A 23,947-nucleotide genomic window follows, 5' to 3' on the forward strand; every position below is an offset into this window, starting at 1 on the left:
AGGCGCCCCCCACCGTATACACGGACGGCTCCAGCTCTGGAACAGGGGCGTATTGTGTGGAGGGGGACACTCCTAAAACAGTGCTCTTCCAACCACAAAAGCCTCAATGGGTAGAACTGCAGGTTATCATTGCAGTCCTGGAAAGCCTTTCCGAGCCCTTAAATGTCGTCTCGGATTCTGCTTATGTTGTGAACTCTGTACAAATTTTAGAAACGGTGGGCATTGTTAAACATTCCTCTACAGTAAGGACGTTCTTTGCCAAACTACAGGAGGTTATATGGACCAGGCAACACCCTTTTTACATAACCCATATTAGAGCCCACACAGGTTTGCCTGGCCCTATGGCCCAGGGGAACCATAGCGCAGATGTAGCCACTCGACAGCTGCACATCTTTCCGACGCTGGTACCGTATCAACAAGCCCGAGAATTCCATGTCAAGTTTCACATCAATGCAGGTACCCTAGCTAAGCGGTTCAGCATACCACGTGCAGCTGCTCGAGATATTGTCCGAGCCTGCAACAATTGTGCAGAGCAGAGAGCAGTCCCCTCGGTTGGGGTCAACCCTAGGGGTCTCACCCCAGGAGATACTTGGCAGATGGATGTCACTCATCATTCAGAGTATGGTAAGATCAAGTACTTACATGTGTCGGTGGACACATGCTCCCAAGTTTTATTTGCCTCTGCTGAACCAGGAGAAAGAGTCTCCCACGTCATTGCACACTGCCTTGCTGCATGGGCAGCTTGGGGTAAGCCAAAGACGTTAAAGACGGATAACGGGCCTGCCTACACTAGTAAATCCTTCCAAAAATTTTGTGACAACATGGATGTCCAATTAAAACATGGCATCCCCTATAACCCTCAGGGGCAAGGAATCATTGAAAGAGCGCACAGATCTCTCAAAGACTTGCTTAAAAAACAGAAAGAGGGTATAGGCCACGGCCTGTCCCCAAAAGCTCGACTGTCTGTAGCCTTGCTCACATATAATTTTTTAAACGAAAATTCACAAGGAATGACACCTGCCCTGCAACACACCACCCCGAGTCCTCCGCATAGAGGTCTAGTCCGTTGGAAGGATGTCCTGTCGGGGCAGTGGAAAGGCCCTGACCCGGTGCTCAGCTGGGCCAGAGGCTCTGTTTGTGTTTTTCCCCAGGAACCAGGACGTCAACCAGTGTGGGTTCCGGAAAGACTGGTGAGAACCGTGACATCACCTGAAGAAGCCAAGGAACAGCTGTCAGAAACGCCAACGAATATACAACCTGAACCATTAGACCAAGCCTCCGACCCTGCTGATGATGGCGACGACCGACAAGACGATAATAGTAGGACTGACCACCCCGCGGTTGCCCAAGAAGAGGATCGGTAACTCTGTTCTTTGCTCTCCTATAGCAATCCTTCTAATCTGCCTTTTTCTTTTTAGTGGAACTATATTTCCTCCACAAGCTTCAACGAGTCCTTCCCCCTCACCAATGACACACTGATCCTCTCTTTTGCTAACCTCTCTGTCAAGGTTGTCAACACCACAGTTGCGGCGAATGCTACTTGTGAAACTGGTAATGGCGAGTTAAGTAAGGGAGTCTTGCTTGAATTTCTTAACGTTACAGGGAAGAGCCGCCAGTCTTGTGAAGGGATCTTGAGTAAAAAGGAGACTCAAAGGTGCCTTTTCCTTCCAGGGCTTGCTCCTACAGTCTGCAACCGTTCCAAAGACCCGGATGCCTCGCCGCCCCGCTATCCTAGTGTATCGCCCAAGTTATGTCTGGCTCCCCGTCAAGGCAACCGACTGGGTTGGCCCTGTTTCTCAAGTTGTTTCACTTAACAATATCCCCTTCTCTAAGTCTAGGCGTCCAAGAGGCATAAAAGAATGGCTATCGAATGCTGCCAGTGTAGCTTCCTCTTTGTTTGTCCCAACGATCGGGCAGGCTGTGCTACAAGCATGGACAGATCGGCAGCTCGCCATAACGATGGAAACGGTAAATGGCTTGGTCAACCTTACCCGAGACGTGCTACGCCGCCACAATCAGATGCTGAACTTAAATTTCCAGGCCATTCAGAAACTCCAAGCGGAGATAGATGAACTTGGACTGGAAATAGATGGACTCTGGAGAGTGCTTCAGCAAACATGTGACACCCGGTGGCTTACGGTTAAACTCTGTGTCACTCCTGTCAGGGCCAACGTGACCGGAAGCATTTCCAGAGTCTCTGATTGGCTGAAAAGGTCATATTTTCCTGAATTTGTTAATCTCTCCCAACAGGTGGAATCTAGTTTAGACACAATTGGGGGGATCAAGTTAAAACCCGTTAAAGTCGATCTCTCCGGGTTAGGCGAGGTTCTACAGAAACTATTGCACAGTGTTTCTTCCTGGTTCTCTTGGCCCAATTTAACTAATTGGATCCTCATTGCAGTGGGATTATTGGTGGGATTAGTCGTTGTTAAATGTTTGCTAGAACGCCTGTTTCAAGCGCAGCAGCAATTGCGTGTTACCACTATGATGGCTATGACTCCCACCTCTGTTACCACCGATAGTGACCGATTTATTAACCATACCCCTTCCTGGTCGCCTCAGGTGGGGCGCTTTGGAGCAAAATTTGTAGCGAATCGCATGGCTGTTTCTCGGGTGTAAAAGGCGACACCAGTAGTCATAATTTTGTCTCAGGTGGGTCTCTAGGGCAGAGTCCTAGTTGTGGCCAGACTGGACCCTAGCCATTGCACAGAGACACCTAGTGACACCCCCGACTCTGGTTACTGCTGTTCCTGCCCCCGTCGTTGTTCCCCAGTTGCCAGGCAAAGCACTGCAGGGAGAGTCACGTTGCTTCCAGCTTACGGACTCTCCGGTCTCCATATGACGTGAGCATTCTGGTTGGTGCTAGAGGCTCCGCCGCTGGATGGCTGAGGCCTAGTCCAGACTCCCCAAAGCACCAAAGAGGTTGTGAACCATTTGGGTTCACGGGAGCACGCTCATCACTGGAGACACTGGGTCAAAAATAAATAAGAAAGGGGGAGATGTGGAAAGCCGCCTCCCGAATCGGGCCTAGCGTATGCGCTGCAGCCTGCTCTAGAGTTACCCCCGCCCATCGAGTGAGCCAAGATGGCGCCTGCATCCTGTTTCCGCATAGTGACGCATGTATCCGCCACCCGCTCCTACCAATCGAAATCCTGTATACGCGATACTAGCCTAGAAGCTTATTGGTTGTTAATTGTGTATAAAAGGTCTTACCCGGACGGGGTAGGGTGAGACAGCCCACAAGGAGCCGTGCCTGACGGCCACATCGAGGCTGCTCTCCCACGAGGCGCCGTGCCCCGTGTGGGAACCAGTAACACAGAATGTTCATCTAGCTGTAGTAAAGGGCTTGCTTTCACAACTGCCGTGTGGTTCGAGTCGTGATTCATGACCAGGTTAGTTCGCGCAGTCTGCATCTCTCTCTCTCCTTCCCTGTTTCCCCTCGCCGGCCGGGAACCGGGGACCGAGCGGGGCAGCGCCGGACATCAACAAGATGATTTCATTTTTTAAAACATTAGTGATTATTTTGATTTACCAACATGCTTTATCATTTCTTTCCTACCTTTCATTCTCACATTCCGCTGCCTCAGTATAGCCTAAAGTTTCTTCTTGCTGAGGAATATCCTTTAATAGTTCTTTCCACTATGTCCTATGTGTGGTACACTCTTTTGGTTTTATAAATCTGAAAATGTTTTTTGAGTGGTAAACTGTCCTACTTTTGTTATGTCTAAATAATTTTTATTGCATATTCATTCTTGCATGATACTTTACCTGAAGGTAGAATTCTAAAATGATATTTAACTACTTTAAATTCATTAGTCCATCGTGCTGCCTTTTTATGTTGTTCCTGGTAGGAATTCATTACTAATCAAGTTGTTGTTCCTTTTATATATGATGTGGCTCTTCATTTTAGTATATTTTTAAATGTTACTTTGCCTTTGATGTTCTACATTCCCATTATGATGTGTCTAGGGATGGAATTCTATTTTTACTTGGCTTGCTGGAATTTGGTTAACTCTACTGATATGGGGAATTATCTCTTTCCTGAAATCCTACAAAATCTTAGTCTGTGTTTCTTGGCATATCCCACATATCCTCATGTCTAGAAATCCAATGATACATATATAATGGCACAGCTTGACCAATTCCCATGACTTTTAATATCTTAACATCAAACACATACATGTGTGCACATGTGTATATCCTTTATCAATTCCAACTTTCTCTATCCTTTAATCAATTAACTGGTCTTTTCACTGACTGTTTCCAGTGTTCTGTTTATATTTCTATAAGAAGGTTTCATTTCAAAGACTGCATTTTTTTTCAAGATTTTTACTTCTTGTTTCAAAACTTCCACACTTGGTATCATAAATTCCTATTTTTGTTTAATGGATCTTATTCCATTCTTTGTTTTGAAAACTTTTTAAACATTAAGAGCTTGATTAATTAGATTTCTTGCATGTGAAATCTCCTATGATTCATTTTTATTAATTGCTTATAAATAACATTTGCCTCATGTGCTTATTAATTTTTGTTGGTGGGCACATTTTGAGTGGAAATTCATCTTCTGTGTCCCATATTTATAATTTTACAGTTTCTACTTCCTGCTGCTCCAAGGGCCACTACTCAGAATCAGGGCTTTTGGAACTCTTATAACTTGTCTCTCCAGAAAGACACAGGTCTAATCCCCAAGTAATCGCACAGTTGCTCAATTCTCCACTTCAATCTGTCTTTCCCTGATCTACCACAGGCACAATCATGAAATAATTGTCAGCGATTCTACAACTCTGATCATTGACAGTGGGCTAATTTTCAGACCTCTCAAAGAAACAGAAATCCAGATGCCACTATATATTTTAATCTCAGAACCACAAATACACTCAAAACATCAGAGATAATTTTTTAATATCCAGAAAGAAAAGACATCTTAACTACAATAAAAATATAATTATTCAGACAACTGACTTCTAAGAAGCAACAATAAACACCAAAAAGCAGTGGAATAACAGCATCAAAGTACTGAAGAAAAACAACTGTTTTGACATGAAATTTTCACTTAATGAAACTATTTTTCAAAAATGAGTATAAGACAAAGTTCTTTTTAGACCAAAAAACCTTATTATAAAGAGAGTAATTTAAGACTGTGCAAAATTGCCTCTGGCTAGATAATTAAATAATGCAACAAAATAGAAAGATCAAAGACAGATCCATACCCAAGAAGTGATGCAGTTCTGTAGGAAAGGACTACTTTTCAATAAAAGATACTGGGACAACTAGTTTTATACATGGGGAAAAAATTGAAATTGTATGACTATCTCATCCATATAGAACATTACATCTGGACAGAGAGCTTAAATTTTGAAAGATAAAGGTTTAAATATTGAGAAGATATAGAAATGATCTTGGGATAGAAAGTATTTCTTAAACAATACACAAAAATCGCAGAACATAAGGAACAAAACTATAAATTTGAAACTATTTTAAAATTGAGAACTTCTGTTTATCAAAAGACACTATAAAGAACGTGAATAAAAACAAGCAACAAAATGGGAAACAATTTCAATATACATAAGCAATAAAGAAGTACCAAAACTCAGTAATTAAAAAGGGCAAAAGACATAAGCACACATTACACAGAAGATGTTACATAAATGGCCAATACATTTATAAAAACATCATCAACTTCATGAGTAATCAGAGAAACACAACAAAAATGTTTGATGAGATACAATTTTACACCACCAAACTGGAAAATACTGAGAAATAACCATACTAAGTGCTATGCTAGCACGACGGTGGCACAAAGGGAACTTTTACCCACTTCAGAGAAATATAAATTAAACAACTATTTAGGAAACTGGTTCAGCATAATATATTATTGTTAAGGTGCCCATACACTACCACCCAACAATTTCATATCTAGGATTCTGCCATAGCATATGGATAAATTGTTGAAGACCCGTTTTGAAGTTCAACTTGTCTGTATTTGATTCCCATATCCCACACAAACCACGTTTTTAATTTTATAGAAAAGTTCTCTCTTCTGAGCCTCACTTGTTGTGATGACTGAATAAACTAAATTTTTTTTAACACTCGATATAATGCAGGTCAGACAGCTTGAATACCAAAAGTTAACCTTATGATAATTTTTGTTACCGTTAGTATTAATTACCACAGCTTGGGCCTCCAACAACAGAAAAAAAAATGCTGTCAGTCAGTTTCACTTTATTATTTTTAAAATATCTTTTACCAAAGCAGAAATTGTCTAATTTCTCTCACGAACGAAAGAATTTGAAGATGGGGGTGGAGATACTTCATTTTGTGGGGAGAGAAGTGATGGACGATATAGTGAAGTTCTTTTTCCTACCCTCCCGGAAAATCTTAAGACATTAGACGTAGGTCATTTCTAAAACTAGGCAAGCAGTTTATGAGATTGTGTTTTGGGTATTTCCCCCCCCCCAAGAACAAAATTATTAAAGGCCATTGGGCCCCTTAAGAGCCCCAAGGAGTATTCCTTCACAGACACCTCCCAAAAACCGCCACGGCTATTGCACAGCACTGATCCCCTCTAGGCCACGTCCTCGGCGGGGCACTGACAGGAGGCGGGGCTTCTAGGAGCCCTCGTCCGGAAGCATCCGGGTCGGCCGTAAGGATGCCTGAAGACTGGAACGCAGGAGGCCGAGCCTGCGGCGGGCTCTGCGGCCAAAAAGCCCTCCTGGAGGCGCCCCCGGAGCTCCGAGGCCTCGCCCGAGTCGCGCGTTCCTGAGTACCATCCGCTCCCAGTCCACCTCACCTGACCATCGAGACCTGTCCCCGCGTGCAGGACTGAGCCGCCCGCCCGCTGCCAGGCCCCGGGAGAGCCGCCCGAAGCACCGTCGAGGTGATGGGCAGCCGTCCCCGCAGCCCCGGCCCCTTTCCCGAGCCCTGGTGGGGACAGCAGCCGGCAGGACCGGCCCTGCCAAGCGCCGCCGACTGGAAGAGCCCGCGAATCCCGGGCCGGAGGCGATGCCCGTCCTGGAAGTGCCCCCGGGTCCCGGGGCCGCGGACACGCTCAGCTCCGTAGTGTTGCCGTCGGCGGGCTGTGTCCTGCAAGTGCCCCTGGGCGACGCCGACCTGATGCTGGCGCCTGCGCCGACGTCGGTCCTGCGAGTGTGTCTCGGAGACCACACCCTCATCCTGGTCTCCTGGACCATCCTGGGCTCGGTCAACGAACTCTCAGGAGGAGAGGGCGAATCGCCCGCGGGTCTTGAAACCGACTCTTTCCAAGGCGCCCCGGGGAGGTGCGACGGGGTGGAGCAAGAATTCCGCGCATCCGCCCACGAGACCGAGAGGAGGACGCGGACTCCGAGTAGCTGGTGCCCTGGGTAGACCCTCCAGCCAGCTCTGTGGCTGCTCTCCGCTACTGCTCTAGAAGGGTCCTCAGCCCCTGCTCGTAGGGCTGGATCCTACAGCCCTCTCCTCCTCCGGCTCCGCCCCTATTTTAGAGAGACGCTCGTCTGGCCCGGGCTTCACCGGAATTTCCACCTTCTGGGGCTCTTCTCCAACTCACCGTTTCAACCTCTGCCTCCCTCTCCGAGTCCAGATCCCCGCCCCCCCCCCACACACACACACACCCAGCGCCCTCCCCGCCCTCCGTGCAGGGCCCTACGTTACCTGTTCCAGGAATTAATTGCCTCCCACAATCTCTCACCACCCTGGGTCTAAAGAGACCTATCATGAGCACATCCTATCACCCACTTCATTCGTGGACAGCCGGCAGCTGTGCATTTTTGTTTTGGTACAAACTAGGACACCAAAAGAAAAAGAAAACACTGCCAAGCACCTTTAGGAAGAATAGACCACAGGAAGCAGGCAGTGCATTTTCAGACCCTTTGCCTCTTGCTGCTCCTACTGAGTCTTCGACCTCCGTCACAGGTTCAGCCAACTCCATTCTCCCTGTTTCAACCATAGTCTTGCTTCAAACTCATCTCAATTTTCTTTCCAATTCATCCTCTTTTCCTCATCACCTCCCCATGCATCTCTCCTGTCTCTCCATTCCAAGTCATTAGGTTGTTCTCTTTTTGTGATCATGAATTTGCCTGTATGACTTTCCCAATATCCTCTGAGCTCTTTCTGATCACCAATTTTATTTTTCCTTTCTTCTTGCTTTCTTTAACACCTTTCCTTGAACATGGTCAATAAGAATATCAAGATTAATGTATATTAAATAAATGAATGAATGGCACACAGATGTAAAGCACTAACATTTGGAAGTTTTTCTAAAATTAGAATGGAAAAATATTAGTGAAACCAATATTTAATGAAGGGACAGAAGGAAGAAACTGGCTTTGTTTCATTTCAGAAGAAGCTTGTACAATGCCTGACTCTCTTGTACTTTAATAATCAAAGGGATATTCCTGAGACAGATTATAAAACTACTTCCTAAAATCTCTTCTGATAGTTTTAAAGTTTTATTTTTCCAATTTAGATATTTAATCTATCAGGATTTTTTGTGTGTATAATTTTAAATAGGGATATGTTTTTTCAAATAAAAAGCCATTGTCCCAATATCAGTTATTGAATCCATCCTTTCCCTTATTAATTTATAATATGAATTCTGTACCAATTTTCACCACATGAGAGCAAATCTAACATTTTCAGATGAACAAAAACTGAATGTGTTTGCCACCAGCTAACCTTCTGTAAAGGAAATCCTAAATAATGTACTTTGAGTGGTAGGAAAGTGATCCCGAAGTGGAAGTTCTGAGAAGTAGGGGGCAAAAAAAGCAAAGAACAAAAAGAGTGGTAAATACATGGGTAAATTTAAATGAATAATGGCTGGATAAAACATTAATAATGTTTTAGGGGATAAAAAACAAAACAAAGATGGAATTAAAACACATGTCAACACAGCATTTAAGCAAGAGGGGATAAGAGGTTTTAAGATCTTTGCCCAGGAGAAAAGTAAAGACATCAACTAACTAGAGACTTTGTTAACTCTTTACTGTGAAATGTTAAGTATGTGTGCTATAATGTATAGAATAACTAATAAAAGATGAAAAACAGAGTATATAAATTCCAAATTAGTATAGGTAAAATGGGACAATAAACAATCCAAATGAGGCAAAAAAAAAAAAAAAAAAAGAGAGAGAGAGAGAGAGAGAGAAACAGAACACACTGGAGAAAATAAATTAACATTAAACTCAAATATTTCAGGATTTATATTAAACATAAATGAACTAAATACTCCAGTTAAAAGAAAAAGATTATGAAATTGTATTTAAAAATCAAGATGCACCTTAAGTACAAATTTCTAAGTGCAAGAATCTAGTCTGAAAAGGCTATATGACATTGTAGAAAAGGCAAAACTATAGAGATAATAAGGGGTTGCCACAGGTTGGGGTGATGGGGTGCTGGGAAGGGATGAAAGAGTAGAGCACAAGGCATTTTGAGGACAGTGAAACTATTCTATAAGACACCATAATGATGGATACATGATGTTAAGCATTTGTCAAAATGCATAGAACTATATATACAAAGAATGAACCCTAATGTAAACTATGCACTTTGGTTACAAATCATGTTTCAATATTGGTTCATCAATTGTAAAAAATGCACCATACTAATACAAGATGCTAATAATGGGGAAAACTATGTAAGGAGAGAGTGGCAGGTAACATGGGAACTCTGTAAATTTTGTGCAATTTTTCTGTAAACCGAAAACTGCTCTAAAATGTTTAAAAATCAAGTACTATGCTGTTTATAATAGATCATCTAAAACATAAGATTATAGAAAGGTTGACTATAAAAGAATGAGCTGTATTAGGCAATACTCATTAAAAGAAAGCTGATGTAGCTATATAAATATTAGGAAAATAAACTGTATGAGGGAAAAGAGCATTACCAGACATAAAGAGGGTCACTTCTAATGATAAAAATTTACCAGAATGATATAGCAATTCTAAATTTGTATGCACATAGTAAGCCTTGAAACATATTAAACACAATTATAGAAACCAAAAAATAACTTTAATTTTAGTAACCAAGCAGTTGATAGCACAGAGAAAAAAACAAAAAAGAAATTGTAAGGATATTGAGGATTTGAACAATGGATAATTTTAGAATCCTGAACCCTGAATTTTTTTTTTCAAATGCACACAGAAGGTGTATAAACTGACCATATACTGGACCATAAAGCAAATATCAACAAATGTCAAAGGATAAAATTCATACAGAGTATGATATAGTTAAGGGAGAGCTCAATAACAAAAAAGAAAAGGAGGAAATTGCCAAGTGGTGGGAAAGTAAGAAATATACCCATTGTTCAAAACATGGGTATATTATTTCATAATAAATAATAAATAGTTCAAAAAAAGAAAACATGGAAATTAAAAATATTTTACATTAAATAACAGAAATACTGCATAAGAAAACTTGCAAGATGCAGTCAAAGCAGTTTCAATAGAGGAATTTATTTATGAAAATTAATGAGCTGGGCAAACATCTCAAGAAGTTATAATAAACCCAGGAAATTAATTGAAAAGAAATTAGAAGGACGGAAATGGTAAATAGTAGAAATTGATGTAATAGAAAATAAGCATTTTCTACCTGAGCAAAAAAAAAAAGGAAGCAATATAATAACATGGCATAATAATGTAAAAATCAAAAACAGGCAAAACTAAATTATACAGGGGTCCAGAACTACCAACTAGCCCGAAATCTAAGGAAAAGCAGGTGCCTTCAAAAAGAGATGCAATGTTAGCACTGGCTTACCTGGGGCAGAGCAAAGAAGGAACATGGGACCAACATACAACCTAGTAAGCAAAGTTCAGCTAGACTTCTAAACAAATTCCTAAAGGCTGAGTGTGGGCTAACAGGAGGAGTTCACATTCACTCACAAGCTATTCCCCATAGACCTCTCTGTGAGCTCACAGGTAAAATTGGAGTCAGGGCACAAAGCCATAGAAAGTCTCCCCTGTGGTGCAAGCCTGGAGGAGAGAAGCAGCCATACCTGCAGAAAAGGTATCAAGCCCTGCCTAGTTCCTTCTTCAGTAAAAACAAGTCTTATGCCACTGGAAGGACAGCAAATTCTGGTACCCCCAGGGCACATGTAAAGAGCCTATATGGAGGAGGGAAGGAAAAGAAACACAAAAACAAAAACAAAAAAAAAACAAAAAAAAAACCTCTCTACCTCTGGGGAAAGAGCAGGAAACCATGCTAAGCCCAAACCATTAGAGAAAAGGGAAGAGACAAAAATATTTTCCAGTTCATTTTATGAAGCCAGCATTAGCATGAAACCAAAATCAGCAAAGACATTACATGAAAAATAGATGATAGAACAATGTCATGAATATAGCCATGAAAATTTTTGCAATATATTATCAAACTGAATCCAATAGGATACAAATAGATTTATCCCAGGAGTGCGAGGTTGGTTCAACATTCAAAATCATTCAATGCAACTCACCACAAAAACTAAAGAAGAAAAACTATTTGATCATCTCAGTAGATGCAGGAAAATCATTTGACAAAATTTAATATTCATTCATGATTTTTAAAAGTAGAAAGAAAAATCCTCAGAAAACTAGAGGAAAAGGAAATTTCCTCAACCCAATAAAGGGTATCTACAAAAACAAAAAACAAACAAACAAAAAAAAACTTACAACTATCACCATACTTAATGGTAAAAGATTAAACGTTTTCCCCTTAAGCAAGGATATAATTCTTAACTCTTCTGTTCAATATAGTACTGAAGATTCTAGAAAGTATAATAAGACAAGAAGTAGAAATAAAAGACGTACAGATTGAGAAAGAATAAATAGAACTGTCTCTCATGTAGACATGATTGTCTACATGGAAAATCCCAAAGACCCTTTAGAAAGATAAAACTAAATAAGTGAGTTAAGCAAGGTCACAAGATACATGGTTAATATGGTGGGAAAAAAATTGTATATCTATATACCAGCAATGAAAAACTGAACATAGAAATTTTTAAAACAGCAACATTTATAAAAAGACAAAAATCTTAGGTATAAATCTAGCTGAATTAATTCCAGACTTGTACACTAAAAATAGAAAACACTAAGGGAAGAAATCAAATAAGTCCTCAATAAGTGGAGAGACATGTCATGCCCATGGGATGGAAGACTCAAAATTATTAAGATATCAGTTGTCCCCCAAAACAGTCTATAGATTCAATGGAAACCCATTCCAAATCCTACAAGATTTTTTTAGATACTGATATGCAGACTCTAAAATATATATGTGGAAAGGAAAAAGACCTGGAATAGTTGAAGCAATTTTGAAAAATAAGAAGAAAATTAGAAGGACTTGCTTTACCTGATTTTAAGACTGATAATAAAACTGAAGTAATCAAGAGTGTATACTGGTGAAAGAATAGACAAATAGATCTATGGAACAGAATAGAATAGAGAGTGCAGAAATAGACCCATGCATATAGGTTACCTTGAACCTTTTTAAATTGCAAATGCAATTTGATGGAGAAAGAATAAACTGTTCAGCAAAGGTTGTGGTAACAAATGAATATCCACATGCAAAAAAAAAAAATGAACCTCATTCCACACTGCATACCATAAACAAAAACTAACTCAGAATGGATCATATACCTATGTAAAACCTAAAATGTAAACCTAAAACTAAAAAAAAAAAACTCCTAGAAGAAAACATAAGAGAGGATCTTTATAACTTTAGGCCAGGCAAAGGTTTCTAAAATATGATACCAAAAGCACAATCCTTGGAAGTAAAATGTGATGAGTTAGGCTTCATCAAAATTAAGAACTTCTGTTTCTCAAAGACAATGCTAAGAAAATGAAAAACAAGCCACAGACTGAGAGACTTTATTTACAAATCAAATATCTGATAAAAAACTGGTATTCACAGTACATAAAGAACTCTCAAAACTCAATAATAAACATATATGAAAAAAGATACAAAATATATGACAATAAATAAAACCTTGGGGACATTTACAGAACAAAACTCAATAATAAAAAATATACTCAATAATAGGGAAACGCCTTCTAGGAAGACATCAAAATCAAGACACTCAACAATGTAACATCATAATGACCAGCATCCAAATCAAAATTACTAGACATACCAATAAGAAGGAAAATCTTACCCATAAACAGAAGTTATTCATAAATAATGGAGAGATGGAACCAGCAGGCAAGGAAACTAGCAGCTATTGTAAAGATGCTCAGTATGCTCAAGGATTTTAAGGGAAACCTGAACATAAAGAGGAGAATGTTAAAGGTTTAAAAGAGAACCTAAAAGAACTTCTAGAAATGAAAACTACACTGTATGAAATGAAAAGTATACCAGATGACATTAACAGCAGATTTGATACTGCAGAGAAAAAAAATAAAGTGAATGTAAGACAAAAACAAATTTATCCAAACTGAAGTACAAATCAAGTAAATAAATAAATAAGACAGAGCATCAAGGACCTTTGGAACAATATCAACAAGACTAACACATATTTAATTGGAATATTAGGAGAAGGAGGGTGGATTTTTAAAATTTGGTGAAAATTATAAATCCCCAGATCTAAAAAGCTCAGTAAGTTCCGTTTAGGATAAACACACACACCCAAATATGCACACACATACACACACACACACACACTGCCGTCACCACCAAGGCACATTATAGTCAATTTGATGAAAACAAGTGATTAACAGAAACTCTTAAAAAGATCCCAGAGGGAAAAAAGACATTCCTTGGAGAAAAAGAGGTAAGAAATACAGCAGACTTTTCATCAGAAACCATACAAGTCAGAAAACAACGTAAAGACCTCTCTGAAGTGTTGAAAGAAACTGTCAATATACAATTCTATATCCAGTGAAAATATTCTTCAACAATGAAGGCAAAATAAATTTGTTTGGAGGTGGGTGGGAGAAGGGAGAGTATTTGTCACACAAGTATTTGCACTGCAAGGAATGTTAAAGGAAATTCTTTATTTGGAGGAAAATGATACCAGCTAGAAACTTGGATTTATAAAATAGGATGAAAAAAAAATGATAAATTATGTATAAATATAAAATATATTTTTTCACTCTTTAAAATTTCTTTTAAAGATAAATGACTTTTTAAAGCAAAAATAACATTCTATTGTAAGGATTATACTATATGTGGAAGTAAAATATATGACATAATAACACAAAGAACAGGAGGGAGTAGAATTGTACAAATGTAAAGTTCTTACAGTATACATTAAGTGGTATGGTATTATTGAAAGCAGAATTTGATATGTTGAAGATTCATATTGTAAAGTCTTGAGTAATTACTGAAAAATAAAACAAAGAGGTATAAGTAATAAGTTGAAAGGAGATAAAAATGGAATTCTAAAAATTACTCAATTATGCAGAATAAGGAAGGAAAAGAGGAGAAATGTAACAAATAACTGATGGGGAAAATAGAAAATAAATACCTAGATGGTAGGATTAAAATCATATCAAGAATTATATTAAATATAAATTGTCTAAACATTCCAATTAAGAGATAAAATATGAAAAGTTTACATACTGTATGATTCCAATTACATAACATTCTTGAAATGACAAAATTATAGAAATAGAGAACAGATTAGTGGTTTCCAAGGTTTGAGGTGGGAGGAGGAAGGTGGTCGTGGATCAAAGGGATTGTTGTTCTGTATCCTGACTCTGATCGTGGGGACATGATTCAACACATGATAAAACTGCATAGAACTAAATGCACACACACACAAATAAGTGCATGTAAAACGGGTAAAATCTGAATAAGTTCTGTGGCTTATCAAAGTCAATTTCCTGCTTGTAATATTGTCCTATAGTTGTGTAAAATGCTACTTTTGTGAGAATTGGGTGAAGGGTATATGGGACCTCTTTGTATCATTTCTTACAACTGCATGTGATTCTACAATGATCTCAAAATTAGAAGTTGAAAAAAAGAGAGAATATCAGTATATAAATCTGAAATATATAATGTCTGAAAAGGAAAAAGTGTTAGTTTCATTAGTTATTAGAAAATGCTGGTAATGCTTTACATATTGATCATGTGTGTGCAGTTTGTGATAATTTATCAAGCTGTACACATAATATTTGTGCACTCTTCAGTATATGTTACATTTCTATTTTAAAGTTATTTTAACAAAAGAAAGTTGGAGTAGTTAGAGTAGTATCAGACAAAGTAGACTTCAGAACAAGGAATATAACAGGATTAAAGAAGGAGATTTCGTAATTACAAAGGGGTCTGTTTATTAAGAGAACGTAATCCTAAATTGAGTGTGCAGCTAATAACAGAGCTTAAAGTTCATGAAGCAAAACTTGATATAACTGAAGGTTAAAATTTGATATAACTGAAAATTTGATATAACTGAAAGGAGAAGTATACTCCCTAGTATTATTACTGGGGAGTCAACAACTCCTCTCTCAACAATCGGTTAAACAAGTAGAAAAACAGTGAGGACTAAGAAGAGTGAAAAAGCACTACTAATCAACAGGATCTGATTTGCAATTTAAAAAAAAAATACCTGCATCAACAGCAGAAAATACATTCTTTTCAAGTGTGCATGCAACATCTACAACAGTAGACAATATTCTGGACCATAATACAAATCTCAATAACCTTAAAGAAATTGAAACCACTCAAAGTATGTTCTCTGGACACAACAATATTAAACTTGAAATTAATAAAAGAAAAATATCTGTAAAATTCCCCAAAATGTTTGTAAAATTAAATGAAGCACCTCTGAATAACCAATAGGTCAAAGAAGAAATCATAAGAGAATTAGACAATAATTTGAACTGAATTAAAATGAAAGCACAACATATCATAATATGTGGGCATCTGCTAAGCCATGCTTAGAGATAAATGTGCAGTATTAAATTCTCATAATAGAAAAGGAAGAAGTATTGAAATAGTCTTATTGAAATAAGCTTCCATCTCAATAATTTATTTAATTTAATTTAAATATCAAATTAACCTCAAAATGAGCAGAGGGAAGGAAACAAGAATGAATTCAAATCAATGAACTATGAAATGGATAGACAATAAGGAAAAAATCATAAAAACCGAAAGCTTGTTTCTTATAAGATCAAAAAAATTGGTAAATTGATCAAGAAAAAAAGATGACACTAGTTACCAGTATCAGGAATAAAAAAGGGAATACCTGTAAAGATCCTATAAATATTAAAAGGATAAGGGAAAAAATTAAAAATAATAAAAAGACTTGACTAAACATTTCTCCAAAGAAGATATGCAAATGGACAATAAGCCCATGAAAAGATGCTCAACATCATTAGTCATTAGGGAAATGTAAATCAAAAACACAACGAGATACCATTCCACACTCACTAGAATGGCTACTACTGAAAAAAACGGAAAACAAATTTTGGAGAGAATGTAGAGAAATGAGAATACTTGTTCCGTGTTGGTGTGAATGTAAAATGATGCAGCTACTGTGTAAAACAGTTTAGCATTTCCTCAGAAAGTTAAGTATAGAATTACCCTCAATCCCACTTCTAGGCATATACCCAAAAGAATTGAAAGCAGGGATGTGAACAGATATTTGCACGCTGATGTTCATAGTGGCATTATTCACAATTGCCAAAAGATAGAAGCAACCCATGTGTCCATCAGCTAATGAACTAATAAACAAAATGTGACATATACATCCAAAGGAATATTATTCAACTTTAAAAAGCAATGAAGTTTGATACATGTGACAAGATGGATGAACCTTAAAGACATCATCATGTTGAGTGAAATAAGCCAGACCCAAAAGGGCAAATAATGTATGATCTCACTGATATGAAATAATATGAAAAAGAAAATTCATAGTTTCAAAAACTAGAAGACAGTTTACCAGGGGCTGGGGTGGGGGTAGAGAATGGAGAGTTAATGTTTAATTGATACAGACTTTCTGGTTGGGGTGATGGAATGGATGGTGAGGATGGTTCCATAACATTGTGCATGTAATTAACACCAGTGAATTATATATTTGAATTTGGTTATAAGGGGAAATTTTACATTGTATATATGTTACTAGAATAAATTTTTTAAGAAAACATAGGACTGTATAACACAGTGACCCCTAATGTAAACTATACTACAGTTAATAGTATTATAATAACAATGCTATATTTCATCAATTGTAACAAAGTTACTACACTAATGCAAAGTATTAAGAATAGGGAAAATTAGGTGGGGGAGGCAGTTGTTTATACAGGAACACTGTATTTTCTGTAAGCCCATATAACTTTAATTTTTTAAATGTTAAGGGTAAGGAAATATTACAAACAGCTTTATGCCAATAAATCTGACAACCTAGATAAAATGGACAAATTCTTGAAAGACACAAATTACCAAAGCTCACTCAAGGAGAAATATATAACCTAAATAGTTTTATGCCTATTAAATAAATTGAATTTATAATTAAAAACCTTCCCACAGAGACAGTAGCATGGCAATGTAAGTACACTGAACATAGATGACTGTGAGTATGGTTGAAAGAGGAAGGTTAGGAGCATGTGCGACACGAGAAGGAAAGAGGAACAACAAAACTGGGACTGTATAACTCAGTGAAACCTGGGGTGCTCAACGATTGTGATAAAAGGTACAAATATGTTTTTACATGAGGGAGAACAAATGAATGTCAACATTGCAAGGTGTTAAAAATGTGTTGGGATTGGGGGGGAAATATAATCAATGCAAACTAGAGACTATACTTAACAGAAACAGTGTTTTATGCTTCCTTTAATATAACATAGGCAATATACCAAAACTAAATGCATAGGAGAAGGGTGTGGGACTCTTGGCATTGGTGATGTTGTCTGACTCTTTATTCTACTTTAGTTTAATGCTATCTTTCCTTTTGTTGCTTCCTAGCTGTCATGTTTGTTTTGTTTTGTTTTGTTTTGTTTCTCTCTTTCTTTTTTTCTTTTTTTCTTGTCTCTCTACCTTCTTTGACTCTTCCTCCTCCTTTGTGGAAGAAATGGAGGTGTCTTTATATAGATAGTGGCAATGGTGTTTAATACATAAATACGTGACTATACAGGGAACCATTGATTGTTTACTTAGAAAGGAATGTATGGTATGTGAAAAAACCATCTTTAAAAAAATGGGTTGATGAAGAAAACTTGAGGGCACTATATTGAGTGAAATAAGACAGACACATAAGGACAAATACTGCAGGGTCTCACTGATATGAGCTAATTATAATATGTAAACTTATAGACCTGAAATGTAAGTTATCAGGATATAGAATGAGGCTAAAGAATGGGGAGTGGTTGCTTATTATGAGTAGAGTGTTCAACTAGGGTGAACTTAAAGTTTGGAAATGGGCAGAGTTTGTGAGAATAACTAACAGTGCTGAATGGTGTGTCAATGTGATAGAAAGGGTAAGCTCAGAGTCACATATGTCACCAGAAGGAAAGTTGGAGGTTAAAAGATGGGAATGTATGAAACAGTGAATCTTGTGGTGGACAATGTCTGTGATTAACTGTACAAATATTAGAAATCTCTCTCATGAACTAGAACAAATGTATGACGCTATAACTAGAAGTTAATAATAGAGGGGCATATAGGAAAAAAATATACCTATTGCAAACTATATACTAGAGTTAGTAGTATTTTGACATTCTTTCATCAACAGTAACAAATGTACTATACCAAAACTATGTATCAATAATGGAGAGGGGTGGTTATGGGTATGTGAGGATTTGAGTTTCCCTTTTTTGTGTGTTGTTATTTCTTTTCTGGAATAATGAAAATGTTCTAAAAATTAAAAAAAAATTTACTTGTGCTAATGGATGAACAGCTGTATGATGGTACCATGGGCAACTGATTGTACACTTTGGATCTTTGGGTAATTGCATATGTGAACACTCTCAATTTTTAAAATTATTTTTAAAAAAACCTTCCCACAATGAAAACTCTAGACCCAATGAATTTTAGTAGTGAATTTTACTGAACACTTAAGGAAGAAATAATATCAGTTCTATACAACCTCTTCTATAAAGTGGAAGAGGAGGGGACACTCCCTGACTCATTTTATTAAGCCAGCATTGCCCTGATAACCAAAAATAAAGATATTACAAGAAAAGAAAAACTATAGACCAATATCCCACAGAAACATAGGCAGAAACATTTTTATTGAAGTTTAGCAAACTGAATCCAGCAATAAAAATAAAATTTATACGACAAGATAATTCCTCACTGTGCCAGTTTGAATGTATTATGAACCCCAAATGCCATTTATCTTTGATGTAATCTTGTGTGGGCAGATGTTATCAGAGTTGATTAGATTGTAATTCTTTGAGTCTTTCTGTGGAGATGCGCCCCACCCAGCTATGGGTGATGACTCTGATTGGATAATTTCCATGGAGATGTTGGCCCACCCATTCAGGGTGGGTCTGAATTAAATTACTGGAGCACTATAGAAGATCAGACAGAAGGAGCAAGCTGCTACAGCCAAGAGGGACACTGAAGAATGCCCAGAAGCTGAGAGGAACTGCAGTTTGATGACAGCCATTTGGAAAGCAGACTCTTGCTCCGGAGAAGCTGAGAGAGGACAAATATCCCAAGTGCAACTAAGAGTGAGATTTTTGAGGAACTGCAGCCCAGAGAGGAACATCCTGGGAGAAAGCCATTTTGAAACCAGAACTTTTGAGCAGAAACCAGCCACGTGTCTTCCCAGCTAACAAAGGTTTTCTGGACACCATTGGCGATCCTCCAGTGAAGGTACCTGATTGCTGATGTGTTACCTTGGATATTTATGGCCTTAAGACTGTAACTGTGTAGCCAAATAAACCCCCTTTTATAAAAGCCAATCCGGAGGTGGGGCAAGATGGCAGACTGGTGAGCTGTATGTTTTAGTTACTCCTCCAGGAAAGTAGGTAGAAAGCCAGGAACTGCGTGGACTGGACACCACAGAGCAATCTGACTTTGGGCATACTTCATACAACACTCATGAAAATGTGGAACTGCTGAGATCAGCGAAATCTGTAAGTTTTTGTGGCCAGGGGACCTGCGCCCCTCCCTGCCAGGCTCAGTCCCGTGGGAGGAGGGGCTGTCAGCTCCGGGAAGGAGAAGGGAGAGCTGCAGTGGCAGCCCTTATTGGAAACTCATTCTACTGATCCAAACTACAACCATAGATAGACTGAGACCAGACACCAGAGAATCTGAGACCAGCCAGCACAGCAGAGAGGAGACAGACATAGAAAAAAACAGCATGAAAAACTCCAAAATAAAAGCGGAGGATTTTTGGAGTTCTGGTGAACATAGAAAGGACAAGGGCAGAGCTCAGGTCCTGAGGCTCATATGCAAATCCCGAAGAAAAGCTGATCTCTCTGCCCTGTGGAACTTTACTTAATGGCTCTAATTGCTTTGTCTCTTAGCATTTCAATAACCCATTAGATCTGTTAGGAGGGCCCTTTTTCTTTTTTTTTTTTAATCCTTTTTTCTTTTTCTAAAACAATTACTCTAAGAAGCCCAATACAGAAACCTTCAAAGACTTGCAATTTGGGCAGGTCAAGACAAGAGCAGAACTAAGAGAGCTCTGAGACAAAAGGTAATAATCCAGTGGCTGAGAAATTTCACTAAACACCACAACTTCCAAAGAAAAGGGGGGTGTCTGCTCACAGCCATCATTCTGGTGGACAGGAAACACTCCTGCCCATTGCCAGCCCCATAGCCCATAGCTCCCGCAGACAAGCCAGTGTGATGGAAGTGCTTCAAATAACACGCACACTCCACAAAACTGGGCATGGACATTAGCCTTCCCTGCAACCTCAGCTGATTGTCCCAGAGTTGGGAAGGTGGAGCAGTGTGAATTAACAAAGCCCCATTCAGCCATCATTTCAGCAGACTGGGAGCCTCCCTACACAGCCCAGCAGGCCAGAACCGCCCTGGGGGGACGGCACTCACCTGTGACATAGCACAGTCATCCCTCAACAGAGGACCAGGGGGTGCACAGCCTGGAAGAGGGACCCACACACAAGTCTCAGGAGCCATACACCAATACCAAGGACTTGTGGGTCAGTGGCAGAGACAAACTGTGGCAGGACTGAACTGAAGGATTAGACTATTGCAGCAGCTTTAAAACTCCAGGATCACCAGGGAGATTTGATTGTTAGAGCCACCCCCCCTCCCTGACTGCCCAGAAACATGCCCCATATACAGGGCAGGCAACACCAACTACACACGCAAGCTTGGTACACCAATTGGACCCCACAAGACTCACTCCCCCACTCACCAAAAAGGCTAAGCAGGGGAGAACTGGCTTGTGGAGAACAGGTGGCTCGTGGACGCTACCTGCTGGTTAGTTAGAGAAAGTGTACTCCACGAAGCTGTAGATCTGATAAAGTAGACATAAGGACTTCAATTGGTCTACACATCCTAAAAGAACCCTATCAAGTTCAGCAAATGCCAAGAGGCCAAAAACAACAGAAAATTATAAAGCACATGAAAAAAACAGACGATATGGATAACCCAAGCCCAAGCACCCAAATCAAAAGATCAGAAGAGACACAGCACCTAGAGCAGCTAATCAAAGAACTAAGGATGAACAATGAGACCATAGTACAGAATACAAAGTACATCAAGAAGACCCTAGAAGAGCATAAAGAACACATTGCAAGACTAAATACAAAAATAGATGATCTTATGGAAATTAAAGAAACTGTTGACCAAATTAAAAAGATTCTGGACACTCATAGTACAAGACTAGAGGAAGCTGAACAACGAATCAGTGACCTGGAGGATGACAGAATGGAAAATGAAAGCATAAAAGAAAGAATGGGGAAAAAATTGAAAAAATCGAAACAGACCTCAGGGATATGATAGATTATATAAAACGTCTTAATATAAGACTCATTGGTGTTCCAGAAGGGGAAGAAAAGGGTAAAGGTCTAGGAAGAGTATTCAAAGAAATTGTTGGGGAAAACTTCCCAAATCTTCTAAACAACATAAATACACAAATCATAAATGCTCAGCGAACTCCAAATAGAATAAATCCAAATAAACCCACTCCGAGACATATTCTGATCACACTGTCAAACACGGAAGAGAAGGAGCAAGTTCTGAAAGCAGCAAGAGAAAAGCAATTCACCACATACAAAGGAAACAGCATAAGACTAAGTAGTGACTACTCAGCAGCCACCATGGAGGAGAGAAGGCAGTGGCATGATATATTTAAAATTCTGAGTGAGAAAAATTTCCAACCAAGAATACTTTATCCAGCAAAGCTCTCCTTCAAATTTGAGGGAGAGCTTAAATTTTTCACAGACAAACAAATGCTGAGAGAATTTGCTAACAAGAGACCTGCCCGACTGGAGATACTAAAGGGAGCCCTAGAGACAGAGAAACAAAGAAACGACAGAGAGACTTGGAGAAAGGTTCAGTACTAAAGAGACTCGGTATGGGTACATTAAAGGATATTAATAGAGAGAGGGGAAAAATATATATGACAAACATAAACCAAAGGATAAGATGGCTGATTCAAGAAATGCCTTCACGGTTATAACGTTGAATGTAAATGGATTAAACTCCCCAATTAAAAGATATAGATTGGCAGAATGGATCAAAAAAAAAATGAACCATCAATATGTTGCATACAAGAGACTCATCTTAGACACAGGGACACAAAGAAATTGAAAGTGAAAGGATGGAAAAAAATATTTCATGCAAGCTACAGCCAAAAGAAAGCAGGTGTAGCAATATTAATCTCAGATAAAATAGACTTTAAATGCAGGGATGTTTTGAGAGACAAAGAAGGCCACTACATACTAATAAAAGGGTCAATTCAACAAGAAGAAATAACAATCATAAATGTCTATGCACCCAAACAAGGTGCCACAAAATACATGAGAGAAACACTGGCAAAACTAAAGGGAGCAATTGATGTTTCCACAATAATTGTGGGAGACTTCAACACATCACTCTCTCCTATAGATAGATCAACCAGACAGAGGACCAATAAGGAAATTGAAAACCTAAACAATCTGATAAATGAATTAGATTTAACAGACATATACAGAACATTACATCCCAAATCACCAGGATACACATACTTTTCTAGTGCTCACGGAACTTTCTCCAGAATAGATCATATGCTGGGACATAAAACAAGCCTCATCAAATTTTAAAAGATTGAAATTATTCAAAGCACATTCTCTGACCACAATGGAATACAATTAGAAGTCAATAACCATCAGAGACTTAGAAAATTCACAAATACCTGGAGGTTAAACAACACACTCCTAAACAATCAGTGGGTTAAAGAAGAAATAGCAAGAGAAATTGCTAAATATATAGAGACGAATGAAAATGAGAACACAACATACCAAATCCTATGGGATGCAGCAAAAGCGGTGCTGAGGGGGAAATTTATAGCACTAAATGCATATATTAAAAAGGAAGAAAGAGCCAAAATCAAAGAACTAACGGATCAACTGAAGAAGCTACAAAATGAACAGCAAACCAATCCTAAACCAAGTAAAAGAAAAGAAATAACAAGGATTAAAGCAGAAATAAATGATATAGAGAACAAAAAAACAATAGAGAGGATAAATATCGCCAAAAGTTGGTTCTTTGAGAAGATCAACAAGATTGACAAGCCCCTAGCTAGACTGACAAAATAAAAAAGAGACAAGACTCATATAAACAAAATAATGAATGAAAAAGGTGACATAACTGCAGATCCTGAAGAAATTAAAAAAATTATAAGAGGATACTATGAACAACTGTATGGCAACAAACTGGATAATGTAGAGGAAATGGACAATTTCCTGGAAACATATGAACAACCTAGACTGACCAGAGAAGAAATAGAAGACCTCAACCAACCCATCACAAGCAAAGAGATCCAATCAGTCATCAAAAATCTTCCCACAAATAAATGCCCAGGGCCAGATGGCTTCACAGGGGAATTCTACCAAACTTTCCAGAAAGAACTGACACCAATCTTACT

Source organism: Choloepus didactylus, chromosome 1, assembly GCF_015220235.1.
Source record: "Choloepus didactylus isolate mChoDid1 chromosome 1, mChoDid1.pri, whole genome shotgun sequence".
Classification (NCBI taxonomy): domain Eukaryota; kingdom Metazoa; phylum Chordata; class Mammalia; order Pilosa; family Megalonychidae; genus Choloepus; species Choloepus didactylus.